Raw genomic sequence first — 14,425 nt, 5'->3', positions numbered from 1 at the left:
ATAAGAAGTGTCCTCTAGACTCTACTTTCAAAAACCTCCCAGGCCTCCTCCTCCTCCAAAGCCAGGACTCAGGCCACACAGAATCTAATCATGTATGCACAATGACAAGAAACCCAATATCCTATCCTCGGGCTTCCCATGCCTTCTCTAGTATGACATGGAAATGGACAAGAAGAGGCCCTGCAGCCGCCTGAGCAAGATAAGAGGCAAGGCCCACTTGTTAGGACCCGCCCCTACCCTCCCCTGTAGCCAGTCCCCACAGGCAGGCTTGGTGGGCAAAAAGAGGGCAATTACAGATCCTCTGTCCTAGAAAGTAGGTGCTGTAGCATCTTCAGTCTTAGTGAGGTTGGTCCTTCTCCCTTCTCCCACCTGAATGCAGAGACATTAGTGCATTTTCTTTGCATATTTAACCCGAGCACCTAGCAACCTCTGCGCACCATGTGTAGTGAATTTCTACTTCTTTCTCAGCCAAGGCCCCTGCATCCAGAGACTCCTGACTGTCTTCTTAGGCACAAGCCTGGAGTTCCTCCTGCAGAAGAGAGCCCTGTGAGCCACTCTCCAAGCCCCTCCTCGGGCCCCTAGCCTGACCCTCCATCCAGATTCAGCAGCAAAGATCACCACAGTGACGGAGCTCCCCCTACTGACGGCTTGTGTGAGAGAGCGCTCAGGGAAGCAGGTAGAAAGGATCTCTCTGACCTGAGGCTGCTCAATGAAATTAGGATCCAGGAATGCCTTCCAGCTCACCCTCAATCCGCCCCTCTCAAGTAAGATCAATTTTGTGTAGGAGATCTTAAGAATAAAAGCTCTTTGTATCAGTACCAGGGATCCCCAGACAAAACAGAACTTGAAATAACACCCAGGATCGGCCTTTAACTCAGGCTGATCAGATGCATCCCAGGGTCCTTGTAGCACCGAGCTCAAAGAATCATGTCCAGCAATTCAACTAAGCACCCTGCTGACTGTCTTCCAGAAAGCTGATCTGCCTTTCCCAAAGAAGTTCAAAGACACTTCATCCACCCTCACACTGCGGGCAGCGAAACGTAACTGACAATTTTCAAGGGACCTGTTGATAACAGTGACCATAAATAACATAACATACATGCTTCTCCAAGTAGCACAGCATTCATCTAATCACCAAAAGAACAATGTCACTGCCCCCATAAATCAAAGTTGCCATCAAATGAGAAAACTAAGGCACAGGGAGCTGAGGCCAGGATGAAAGGCTGTACTCCTTCTACGTGAAGTCACTTTTGTAAAGAGTACTGAGCCAAGAATAGTAAGGAAGAAGGTTTCCTGGTCGCCTTGGCGCCTGACCTCCTCTCGGGGCCCTGCCATAAGAAGCCCAAAGAGCCAAACCTCCCCCTCCCCGGGTGATCACAGCCTCAGAACTCACCACACAATATAGGCCGAACGTCAGTCAGGTGTGGTGGTGCACACTTAAAATCCCAGTGCTTGGGAGGCTGAGACAGGAGGATTGCACAGGTTCGAAGCCAGCCTCAGCTACTTAGTGAGGCACTCAGCAACTCAGTGAGACCCTGTTTCCAAATAAAATTATAAAATAGGTCTGGGAGTATAGCCCAGAGGTAGTAAAGCCCCTGGGTTCCACCCCTGGTACCACACACACACACACACACACACACACACACACACACACACACACATATTCTCTCTCTCTCTCTCTCTCTCTCTCTCTCTCTCTCTCTCTCTCTCTCTCTCTCTCCATATATATGCCAAAAGTCTCATGGAGAAGCAGAAGGAATACTGGGAATTACAGACTCAGAGGTTTAATTGGTTTCTCCTGCCCTGACCATCACCATGAAACACAATCTTCAGAATGTCCAGGAAAGCACTTAGCTGGGGGAATGCTAGAGTCCTTGAGCGTCGATCTTTACCACATCTCCCACCCACAGCCCCGGTTTATCCAATGCAGGGGCCAGAGAGACTAGCTGCTACCCAAGTAGTCTATATAGTAGCCTCCCCCCCACCCATTATCTGTAGTTTTGCTTCCCGTGGTTTCAGTTACCTGAGGTTAACTGCAATTCAAAAATATTAAATGAAAAATTCCAGAAACAAATGATTCATAAGTTTTTAAGTGGGCACCATTCCTAGTAACATAATGAAATTTCACATCATCCTGCTTCATCCTGCCTGGAATATGAGTCAGCTACCTATGCTGTATACACTACCTGCCCTCTAATCTTAGTAACCGACTCAGTTATTAAATCAACTGCTGCAGTATCTTGGTGCTTATGTAACCATTACATAGCCTAATGCTACATCATACTGTCCACTCTGCTGTCTGGCTCCATTCACTTAGCGTGTTTCTAAGGTCATCCAAGGTTTAGCATGTACCAGAATTCCGTTCCTTTTTATGGCTGAATCCTATTGTATGGATTATAATATAAATTAATCAGTTGATGGTCATTTGTCAACTTAAAAAAATGGCCCAACGCCGGCGTGGTGGCGCACACTTGTAATCCCTGTACTTGGGAGGCGGAGACAGGAGGATCGCGCAGGTTTGAAGCCAGCCGTGCTGGCTTAAGAGACCCTGTTTCCAAGAAAAAAATGTAAAAATGGGTCTGGGAATGTAGCCCGGAGGTAGAAGGGTTTCCAGGAACCCCAGTACCACCAAAAAAAATTAATAATAATAGGGCTGAGGGTATAGTTCGGAGGTAAAACAACCATGGATTCCATCCCCAGTACCACACACACACACACAAAAAAAATCTCAGTGAAAGGATCTACTAAATTGAAATAATTACCAAATGATCAACACTACTTTGGAGACCACAGAAAAGGTGAGATCAATTCACACACACACACACAAAGATGCTACTCTTTATTCATTGTAGACCTCTGTGCGTGGAGTTAAGTCAGACCCTCCAAAGGGGCCCATGGCAGAGATGGCCCAGGGGAGGCAAGGATGGTCTACCATTCACTGGCATGGATGGCCATGTACAGGTCTGACCAGTAAACAGGTCTGTGAGAGCTCACAGCTCTCAGAGGGCCGTTCTTGCCTCGCCCAGGCAGTACGTGGCTAACTCCATATAAAACAACAGGAGAGTGAAAAGGGACTTTTTCTAATAAATATTCTTTTGCAGCTAATCCGCCCTTTGTAACTGTTAGGCTTCATGGGGCTGGCGACAAGCCCATCAGATAACAATGCAGCTGTGATCTGAGAAACGTGAGAAGAGGAGCAGATTAATAAAGATGAAAAACATGTTTGGTAACTGTGTCTGAGGAGAGGTCCGGGGGAAGTCCTCAGACCAATACTCTGGCAGTCAGGGACCCCAAAATCAATGGTACCCAGGAGCTGCAGCCGCCCCATAGAGACAGGATGCCTGGGCCCTGAAACTGTTCTATGTTTTGTTTGTTCGTTTGTTTGCAGTACTGGAGATGGAACCCAGGGGTTCTACCTCCAAGCGTCACCCTCAGCCCTATTTTTTATTCTTTATTTTTGAAACAGGGTCTCACTGGGTTGCGAAGGGCCTCACTAAGTAGTAGCTGAGGCTGTCCGCGAACCGCGATCCTCCTGTTTTAGTCTCCCAAATGCTGGGATTACAAGCGTGCGCCACCACGCCCAGCCTCTCTACATTGTTTTTGCACAGGCATTTGCTGAGCAAATGAGTCAGCTTAGTGGGAAATGGCAAGTGCAGTGATTGGCAGAGGTGTCACATCAGGAACTTTTGGTGTCTCCCACCCCTAGCTGAGGGCACACGCAGCCCTGCAGGGCGGCAGGCAGAGGCAGTGGCGTCCTCCCTCCTGCCCTGTGCAAGGCCTCCCTAAGCTGCCAGAATAACACAAGGAGGAAGTGAGGGAGAGGGATGTTAGTAATGGCCATATTTTCTTAAAAAGTCAAGGTAAGTGCACAGATACTTGAGTTAAAATTCCTGAGTTAGGGCTGCCCTGAAAAATCTGGGTTTCTTTTTTTTTTTTTTTTTTTTTTTTGGTGGTACTGGGGTTCCTGGAAGCCCTTCTACCTCCAGGCTATACTCCCAGACCTACTTTTATACTTTTTTAAATTTGGAAACAGGGTCTCTTAAGCCAATGAGGCTGGCTTCAAACCTGCACGATCCTCCTATCTCCACCTCCCAAGCATGTGCCACCACCCGGCAAAACATCTGGGCTTCAATGAAGTCGAGGAGTGTGGTCTTGCAGGCTAAGTTATCAGGCCAGACTTTTAAATAGATTGATGGTACCAACTTCCTATTTAGACCCTTATGCCTTTCTCCAGCTGCCTCCAATGCCATCTGTGATGACATCCCAAAGACAGCCCTCCCCAGCCAGTCCGCCAAGATATCTCCAAAATGTGCCTTATTGACCCTGCCGCTTTTCCTTGACTCCCTGCCCTGTGGGCCTCAGCAGGCCCCACTGACCTAGTGAACTTTACAATGCCATCAGTCAGGACCTCCCTTCTTCCCCAGAGAGAACTGAGAATAGTTGCCACACCAAGGAGGTAAGCCTGGCAGGGGGAACAGGGCAGGGGATAGTCAACCATCAACAGGCTCTTCATGACTCTAATTCTGCCCAGAGATCCAGATCCTGGGATGCGAAGCCTGACAATGGGTCCTCTCTTTGACTTCTCTCTGATACCCAGCCATTCTTGCCTCTTCAGAGTTACTCCTAACGCCCGTAATCAGCTGTCTAGAGCCTTTCAAGGAAAGCAAGGTGCAGGCATTCACTCTGCTTCTACTCCCAAAGCTAGCTGCACATGCACACCCCAGAGGCAGGAAGAACTGCAACATGGCCAAGTTCATGAGGACCAGAAATACAGTGTGAGGGATGTGTTAGATTCAGGGAGAGTAGGGCTCATGATTAGTTGATGGTAGATATGATTATTTGCTAAATACTTAAACAACAGTGCAGTTACCAATAACATTTACAAACCACATGCTGTGCTCCAAGCCATGTTCTAAGCTCTTCCTGTTCATGAGTTTGTCCTATCCTCACAACATCTTACTTTTTTTAATAAAATAAAATTTATAGACCATAAATCCCACCATTGTAATCACTTTTAATAGTACATGAAGTGACTCCCAGTATCTTCACAATACTATGCAACCATCTCCACTTTCTAATTCCAGAACATTTCTGTCACTACCCAAAGAAACCCCATACTCACTAAGCAGTTACCCACAAAAGCCTGCTTTGGCAAGGGATGGCTTCTGCTGACAAAGCTTAACATGCTCCAGGGCAGGAGAAAAGCTTAGAGTCCAACCAGTATTGGAAAGCAGGTCCCAAAAGCTGAGTCTGGAACTGAAAGGCAGTAAGTGGATATCTGGCACATTATACCAACTTTCCACATGGGGAACTGGGAGAGGTTGAGTACCTTGCTCAAGGTCAAAGCAACAAGGGATGAAATCAGACTGTCTGATCCCAAAATGAGGCAGACACTTTTGTTTGGAGGGTAAAGGCTGAGGGGGAAAAAAAAAAGATGCTTTGTATCCTCTTAATTATAAACCATACAGATAAGGTATTCCTGGTGTTCTGGACCAAATCTGAAGATACTACCAAAGAGGGACATTACTAGAGCTTTGAACCAGATAGTTTTAGAAAATTCAGTGAAAACTACAAACAAACAAAAAACTTGTAAAACTCATTAGCTGTAAGAGACATAGACCCACACAGTTTGGCCAAGACTATAAAGTTTCAGTAGCAATTCCTAAATGTTTGTGAGGCGAGCGCCATGGAGAGTGTAAGGAAGCAGACAGCCTCAGCTTCAATTCTCCGTCAGCTGGCATTTCTCATGTCTTTTAAGATTCTGTCCCCGAGCCAAGTCTGGATGTGCATCCACTGTTCTTAAACACTCCTTACTCTATCCTGGATCTTACTTCTCCTGGTTGTTGATGCTGTTGCCACTGCTTCCATCTAGAAGGCATCCCCCCTTCCTCTTGACTTAACTAAATCCTGTCCCTCTGATGGGAACAGGCTTCAAGGACACTCTTTTTACTGAGCACAGAAAGCACATAATAATCATAATAAACATTTGTGAGGTCCTTCCCTTGTGCCCTGTACTGCAAAGAATTTATAGTATAACCTCATTTAATCATCAGGAGAGAAAAAAATCCAGATGAAGAAACAGGCCCAGGGAAGCTGAATAATTTATTCAGAGTCACACAACCACTAAGTGGCAGAAGCAAAATTAGCATCCTGGTTGTGAATGATTCCAGAACCTTTTAGCCACCATCTTAAAGGGCCTCTCAGCACATTTTGCCTTTCAATATATGGAGCTAATATTGCATTCTAATTATTTCACACATGCTGGACTTTTCTTTCTACCAGATTACAAGCATTTTGAAGGCAAGTATCGTTTATATAAAAGCAGCGCAGCACAGTCTCTCACATCTGTGGACTTGTTTCCTTCTCTTCCATGCTTCCATATCGTCTATGGCAGTGATGAAGAGGCTCAGTATCCAGGAGAGGAAATTAGGAGGCTGATCTGAATGGAAGACTTATCCTTGGATCTTGTCCCATTGAGTAAAGGAGCAAAGAAGTATGGTATTGAGAATCAGAGGACAGTAAGACCAGTATATTGCTTTGTGACTTAGCCTGGAACCTCAGATTTGCTGTCAATGTCAGCCTAATAATAGCAACAATAACTCATGTTCAGTGCCCCTGATAGTGTCAGGCACTGCTCTAAAAGCTGAATCTTAAGTACCTAATGAGTTCACAAACCAAAGATATGAGATAGGCAATGCTATTATTACTGCTTATTTATAAGGAAATCAAGAGACTCAGAGGAGTAACTTTATACTAAAGTCTCAATGCTGGTCAATGGCAGAACTGGAATTCAAACTTCAAGCTTTCTGGTTCCAAAACATATTTAGGGAACAGCACCTCCTATCTAAGTCCAAAAGTTCAGACTCATCACATTTTATAAAATATTCACTATTTTCATCAGCAGATGTTGACCGAGTCACGTAAGTTATGGTCCTATGACTGAGAGGCTTGCCATCTAGACAAGAGGACAGGTAGAAGGAAGAAGAGGGATGCAGGACAACTGTCCAGGCTGGACAATAGCAAGTGGGCTGCCTGATGAGGGGACTTACAAGTGGAGAGGAAAATCATAAGAAGTTTAGGGAAGGAATCCGGTTAGATAACTTCTAAGTTTTCTTTAAACATTCAATCAGAGATGCAAGGACAGAATTTTAGCCAAATACAGAGCTGGTGACATATACTTTATAGTCATCAGATGCTGCCATAAAGCCTGTCTGGGATTCTCAAGCGAGGACACAGAGATGGATGAGAGCAAAGGCCAGAACACTTAATATTAAGAATCACTCAGAGATCAAGCCAAGGAGACTGTGAGAGAGGTAGGAAGCAAGGTTAAGTATCACACCAAGTTAGAGGGCAGCAGCAAAAGAGAGAATGGCTCAGTGCAGATCTGCAAGCCCTTAGGAGTACCAACTACTCATTCCTTTGATCTGCTGTTCTTCCAACAAGTACTGACTAAGCATTAATCTGAGCCAACTCTATTTCTGGAGCATGAAATAGGGATAGATGCACAGGGAAAAAATCCTGCTTTCAGAACTGCCATGTGAAGAATTCTTGTGAGCAAAGCGCTTCATCATGGCCCTACATGAAGGAGTTAGATCATGGTCCCTGCCATGATAAAATCACTTAAGTTAGACTATGGGCAGACACATGGCCAGCTAAATTGCTCTTCAATATTTAAGTAAGACTTAAAGAAAAATAACAAACATGAGAAACTAACAGGTCAACTAACATTTTGTTCTGCCAGATGGAAGAGTTATGAACATATTTGGAGGCAAGGAAGAGTGATGGTTAAATTTAATTATAAATTGATTTACACTGCTTGAAGAATTTAAACTTTCATATTCCTCAAAACTGAACTTTATTATCAATATTTCTCAGATAACATTTCTCCTCCCTCTCTCTCTCCCTCTCTCTCTCTCCTTTCCTCCTCCCCACTCCCTTTCTCCTAGAAGCAATTCTAGAAGCTCTTGTCATTTCAGCTGGGCCCAGCCAGGAAATATAAAATGGCCATAAAATATACATCATTGATGGAAGAATTTGGTTTCCTTGTTTTACAAATAAATAAAACTGAGGCATTAAGACATAAAATGGTTTGTCCATGGTGAGTGAGTCAGATTGACAGGCTGAAACCCAAGTTTCCTAGTGATCCTCTTCCTATAGACAAGAGAAGAACCATCCATCCAGGAAGAAGTGAAGTCAAGGAATCTCTAAGGTTCTTCTGAGCCCAAGCCCTGAACAATGCCTTTGTTGCCTCCCCAGCACCTGTGGCTGTCCCTGCCTGACTCATTCCATCAGCCATCTCAATCTGGCTGCAGAATAAGAAATATCACTTGATAGGTCTCTAAGGTTCAGGTATCACCTGTTCTGGGACTCTCTAGCCAGACACAGCTTAGAAAGGCCAGCCCAAGGCTGATCCAGGCTTCCCTAGGACTGCCTAGTTCTGACCAGAACTCAAGTCTAGCAAGACAAGCCCTGGAGAATCCAAAACCCATCTCAGTTTCTCAAAGCAAACAGAGACGAGGTCACCATACCACAGACAATGGCAAAATACCTCATTGGTGGTTCTCTGAGCCAGAGTGCACCAGCACCAGCCAGGGTGGGGGCAGAAACCCAGTCCTGCTGTCCATTGGGCCAAAAGAAGCTATGACTACTTTGCTCCTCAAGGGCTCAGATCTAGAATTTAAAAAAAAAAAAAAATCAAGGGCCGTGGCAGAGAATCCAGGGCCTCTTGAGGGTGGAAGGGAACCAGAGAAAGCCCACCACTACCACCTCCTCTTCTGGGAAAGGGAAGAAGGGCTCTTGTTTCCCCAGGAGGCTGCACCCTACCCCGGGGAGGAAGCAGCTCCCCAGAAATGACACTTGATGACCTGGCTCCAGGCCATGAGTGCAGATAGTTCAGGGTTTTTGTTTCCACTTTATAAATGGAGGGAGGCGAGAAAAGGAATTCTCTGGCTGAGTAATACAATACTTCTGAGTCCAGCCCACCAGGCTTGGTCCTGGGAACTGCAAACAAGCTGCCTGCCCTGTCCCAACAGGTTTGTGGACACTTAGCACCGGCTGCCATTCATTCACCGCATTGGGGTGTGGGTGCTGGGGACAGGGGAAAGCAGGTCTCCAGAGAGAGCAGGGGTGTTGGGGGAGTTCCACAACCCCAGAGCGAGACCAGAGACTGATAATGCCACCAGGCCACCGGGGATAACTCTGCGCCTCACCCACCCCCCACCCCATGCCATCTCCATCCCCCAGTTCCTTGCTGACCCAGGCCTCAGAGCCCAGCTGCCAGTCAGCCCCACTTGTTTCTTCCCCACAAGTTGAAGGACTTCCCAGATGCCATCCGCTCAGGGTTGACGTCCCCCCTCCACAACTGTGTGTGTGTATGTGTGTCCTGTACACCACAAGTCAGAAACAAGCACTCTGACCACTTGCTGTGACCCAAATGATCGGACACAAAGAAAAAGGTAACAGCAGTCAAAATACTGATACTATTTTGTGGGTTATAAAGTACTCTTTGTTTGGGTTTTTTTACGAGTCTGGGGATGGAACCCAGAGGCATTCGACCTCCAAGCTACACCCCCTGCCCAATTTTCTTATTCTTTATTTTGAAACAGGGTCTCACTGAGTTGCAGAGGGCCTCACTTAGTAGCTGAGGCTGTCCGCAAACTACGATCCTCCGGTCTCAGCCTCCCAAATGCTGGGATTACAAGCGTGCGCCACCACGCCCGGCATAAAGTACTTTCTATAGCTAGTTTTCCAATCGCATAACAACCTTCTAGGTTAAGCATTTCCATCTCCCCATTTTTACCTCCAAACGACACTCTCAGCCCTTTTTATATTTTTACTTTGAAGCAGGGCGTCACTAAGTTGCTAAGGCTGCCCTCGAGCCTGCAATCCTCCTGTCTCAGCCTCTCGAGTGCTGGGATTACAGGTGTTTGCCACTTCACCTGGCAGAAAGCCAGGTCTAGAGCCCAAACTCTGCCTCTCACACTCCATGAGTCCCCACAGACCCGGCTCAATCACGAGTACTGGTGGTAGTAGCACTGATGGTCACTAACTCCAGCTATGCAACCCCTACCTCTCCAGATCTGGCAGCTGTGCAAATGAGAGGCCTTTCCCTGGCAGGCCTGAGGGGCAGGGCAGACGTGGGCACAGCCTCTCTCGGCCCTGCTCCAGCAGCCAGCCCAGCCGCAGCCCAGCCACAGCAGGTGCCCTCTCACCTCCCCTGCCTGCAGCCCGCCTGGCTCCGGCAGGGCACCCTCTGCGAGCTGTTTGTTTTATTGAGAGTTTCCGTTGGCTCGCGTGTGGGTGTTTGTTGTATTTCTCCTGCAGATGGCAGACAGCATGCCCTCCCCACCATCGCCCCACCCCAAGGGCTGTGCGGAAAGCAGCCGCTGCAGGGCGGAACAAAAGCCTAGCAGGTGAACAGCCCCGTCTGCCGGCCTCTTTCATCCAACCCAAGTCACAGACAATATCTTTACAAAATTCCTTTCAACTCCCCTATCATCTGGAACCCTTCCTGCCTAGCTCCCATCCTGCAGGAGCCCCCTCGCCCCCACCCTCACAGAAACACCTGCTCTTCTGATGAAGCAAGGGACTCACAGTTCCAAAGAGATTTGTTATTGTTGTTGCTGCTGTTGTTTCCATTCATTACACTCCCTCAGACCCCAGGGACCCCGATGCTCACAGAAACTTCCCGCAAAAGTGAAGGTATGCATTGACCTATGGAATAAGGAAGATGATTCTGATTCTCCAGTGCTCAAAACTCCTCAGTGGAAGGGTCATGGTAACCCCAGCTTTTCACTGCCTCCATGGGGCCAGGGCTGGGAATGGGAATAGAGGCTGGACAGGAAGGTAGTTTCTGTTTTTGAAGCTGATTCTCCTCAGTCTAGAATATTAACAATCCGATCTGGACCCAGGAGCTGCACTCACCTGGAAGACTGGTGTATATCCCTTTGGAAATATGCTGGACCAAGACCAGTGAACCTGACACACAGGGACAGGTGACAGAGAACCTCTGAGTGGCCTCCCTGCCTGAGCCCACAGCCACCTCTGCACCCCACTGCTTAGGAGCAGGCCCTTCCTCTCGCCCTATACACACGTCCAGTCCCCATCCTTTCTCTCTTATGTGTCTCCACTCTGCCCGGTCCTCAAGTTGGTAACTCACAGAGCTTTTCCTGTCAGTCCTAGTGGTATCTGTAGTGATCTCCATCAGCAACATGTCCTGTAGGCCAAGGGTCATGCTCAGCTCAGACCCACAGGACCCTAGCCAGGCCCAGATCCCTCTCCCAGGAAGGATAAATAATGTCCATGACTCCTGACCTGCTGGACAACATCTTACAGCCACCTGGAAGTAGGGCCTTGAAGGGATCCAAGCTGACCTTGGTATCAAGGACCAAGAAGCAACTGAAGATGCTGCCCAGAGGAAGAGATGGAGGAAGGTATCAGGGCACCCAGAGTCACCAGAAGGCAGGACACTGCTGACCCAAGGTCCTGAAGCCCCTTGATCTAACATTTGTGCCTTAGACTTCTGACTTCAGTTTGCAAAGTTCTGGCTGCAATTTGCAATGGGCCAAACTCCAGCACACACATAAAAAGAGATCTTGGGCCCCAACCTAGGCAGAAGCTGCCTTCCCCACTGCCTGAGACATGTGTGATCCAGACACGGGTTGAGCCTGCAGCTACCCTTGGCTTCTGCAGGCACCACCCTTCACACACACAGGTTCCAAACCTTCAGGTCTTGTCTCTGACATTTCCTCCTCTGTGAAACTTTCCCTGGCACCTTTGATTAGGCTGATCAGAGGCCAAGTGCCCTTGTCAGTCATTCCCCTCAGTGCTTATCAAATTGTGCCAGGTATGCTGGTTATAGGTAAATACCTGTTCTCTAAACTTCTGAACAACAGAGATATTTTATTTACCCTGCTCTCACCCATAACCCCCACACAATCACCTAGCACTTTTCTTGCCCAGAGCAGACACTGATTAATCATTTTCTGGATCAATAAGTTCATAATAGCCCCCTTCTTAGGATTGGCCACTAGGGATCCTGGCCAAGGATTGAAGGAAGAGAAAACTAAACCATGTTCCCATCTCCTGAGTGACCACATACCTTACTCTAAGTTTCAAAAGAGAGAGAGAGCTAGACAATGTCATGGGTGACATGGTCAAGAAGGTCCCTGAATATGAGAACCTCTCCCATCTCAACTAGACATTGCTCTGACTTTTCAGTTATACTTTTCTGGTGGCATTCTTTTTTTTCCCCCCAAATGAATAGAAGTCTTTTATTGCATCATTAAAATATTACACATTGGTTTTACAATCCAGAATCTTGTTTCTGTGGCTGGATAACTTTTAGATTTCATTCATCAGCCTGTTGAACTGTTCCTTTTTCAGAAACATAAATACCATCCAAAAATTTCCGGATATCCTTGTTTTTAACTGCTGTGGCTTGCTGAATTAAAGCAGCTGAATTTGAAACAAGTTCAATATCATTTCCTTCAAGGATCAATTCATCTTTCTGGGCTTGAGATACCGAACAAGCAACACCTGTCCTCATCCGAACCCTACAGATGTATTTTTCACCCAAGAAATTCTGGATTTCAACGAGAGACCCATTCTCCTGAATAACGACAATGATGGGGAAGTGAGCATACACACACCTCATCTTGTAACGGAAGCCCAGTGTAACGCCCTTGATCATGTTTTGCAATGACTACAGATAGTGCGGACAGTAGCCAGTTCCTTTCTTTTTTTAATTTATTTTTATTGGTGCACTGTAATCATACATCACATTGGAATACAAGACTTGAGAGGATATACAAGCACACATCATCCAATTAGCCCTCATCCAGCCCCCATCCCATTCCCTCCCCCTCTCTCGATCCCATGCTTATTTGGTGATTAACTTTGATACATATGTTTATGTACCTCCTGCTTTTTAAAGAGGCTCCATCCTCCCCTATTCCATACCCTCTGATTGGTCACCTTAATTGCTTCACTATAGGGCCCTTTCTATAGCTCGACCACTTCCTGTTGCCCCTTTCCTCCTAGTTATTGCTGATTAGGGGAAGCATCTGGTTTTAATTTTATGCGATATTTCTCTGTGCATTCCGTGTTGCAAATACCGATTCCACTCTTGATGGCCCCAGTTGTGGCCTGGCTACCTGGTGGACTGATTCAGACCTCGCTGGCTTAAGCAGCGGCCTTGCCTCATGGGAGGCCCCAATTCTGGTCTCGCTGGCCCCGACGCTGGCCTAACCCCTCAGCTGGCTCCGATCCCAGCCTCAGAGGCCCCAGCACCGGCCTTCCTCACGGCAGGCTCCGATGCTAGCCGATGGCCCCAGCATCCGCCTAACCCCTCAGGAGGCTCCGATCCAGGCCTCAGAGGCCTCAGTAGCAGCCTTACTTCACGGAAGGCTCCAATGCCGGCCACTGGCCCCGGCACTAGCCTAACCCCTTGGCAGGCTCCGATCCTGGCCTCAGAGGCCTCAATAGCAGCCTTGCCTCACGGAAGACTCAGATGCCGGCCAGTGGACCCGGCACCGGCCAAACCCTCAGCAGGCTCTGATCCCAGCCTCAGAGGCCCCAGCACCAGCCTTGCCTCACAGCAGGCTCCGATCCCGGCCTCGCTGGCCCCAGCACTGGCCTAACCCCTCGGCAGGCTCCGATCCCGGCCTCGGAGGCCTCATTAGTGGCCTTGCCTCATAGAAGGCTCCAATGCTGGCCGCTGGTCCCGGCACCAGCCTAACCCCTTGGCAGACTCCAATCCCGGCCCCAAAGGTCCCGGCACCGACCTTGTCTCACGGCAGGCTCCAATGCCGGCCTCGCTAGCTCCAGCACCTAGCCAGTTCCTTTCTATTCCCCCACCATTTGTCAACACGGAGCCTTTTCTTTTTCTTTCCAAGCAGACTGAGTTCTACATTGATGTGGTTGAAGTCCCTCCGCAGGGTTCCTCTAGGGCCCTTCACAATAACTGTGCGCCCCTTCAGAGTTACGTTGACATTTTCTGGAATGTCGACAGTCTGGTTGCTAAGAATGGTCTTCATATTGGCAGTAGTTGTGGCAAAGAGAGAGCATCTTCCGTCTCCTGGTGGCATTCTATCCCTATTTCCTATCCATTCATCAGAAACCTCTGATTGAGCTGGGTGTGATGGCACATGCTTGTAATCCCAGCATTCGGGAGGCTGAGACAGGAGGATCGTGGTTCACAGACAGCCTCAGCTACTTAGTGAGGCCCTTTGCAATTCAGTGAGACTGTTTCAAAATAAAGAATAAAAAAAATAGGGCTGGGAGTGTAGCTCAGAGGTAGAATGTCCCTGGGTTCCATCCTAGCACCGCAAAAAAAAAAAGAAAGAAAGAAAGAAAGAAACTTCTGGTTGACAGGCTCATCATATTTTCAGATTCCCTAACTCCCCAAACTTGAAGCAAAGCAGGA

The 14,425-nt window shown here is 47.7% G+C and overlaps 1 pseudogene across 1 annotated transcript; it reads right to left on the bottom strand.

Moving 5' to 3' along the window:
• Positions 1-12,349: 12,349 nt before the first annotated feature.
• LOC308277362 (large ribosomal subunit protein uL6-like) lies at positions 12,350-14,054 on the bottom strand (annotated as a pseudogene). Its single transcript has 2 exons — positions 13,831-14,054; positions 12,350-12,721 (listed from the first exon to the last, which is right to left on the bottom strand). The product of its transcript is annotated as a large ribosomal subunit protein uL6-like (transcript).
• Positions 14,055-14,425: the final 371 nt, after the last annotated feature.

The sequence above is a fragment of the Muscardinus avellanarius genome (assembly GCF_963383645.1).
Source record: "Muscardinus avellanarius genome assembly, chromosome: 1".
NCBI classification, from domain to species: domain Eukaryota; kingdom Metazoa; phylum Chordata; class Mammalia; order Rodentia; family Gliridae; genus Muscardinus; species Muscardinus avellanarius.
This window is presented reverse-complemented; position numbering and strand designations above follow the sequence as displayed.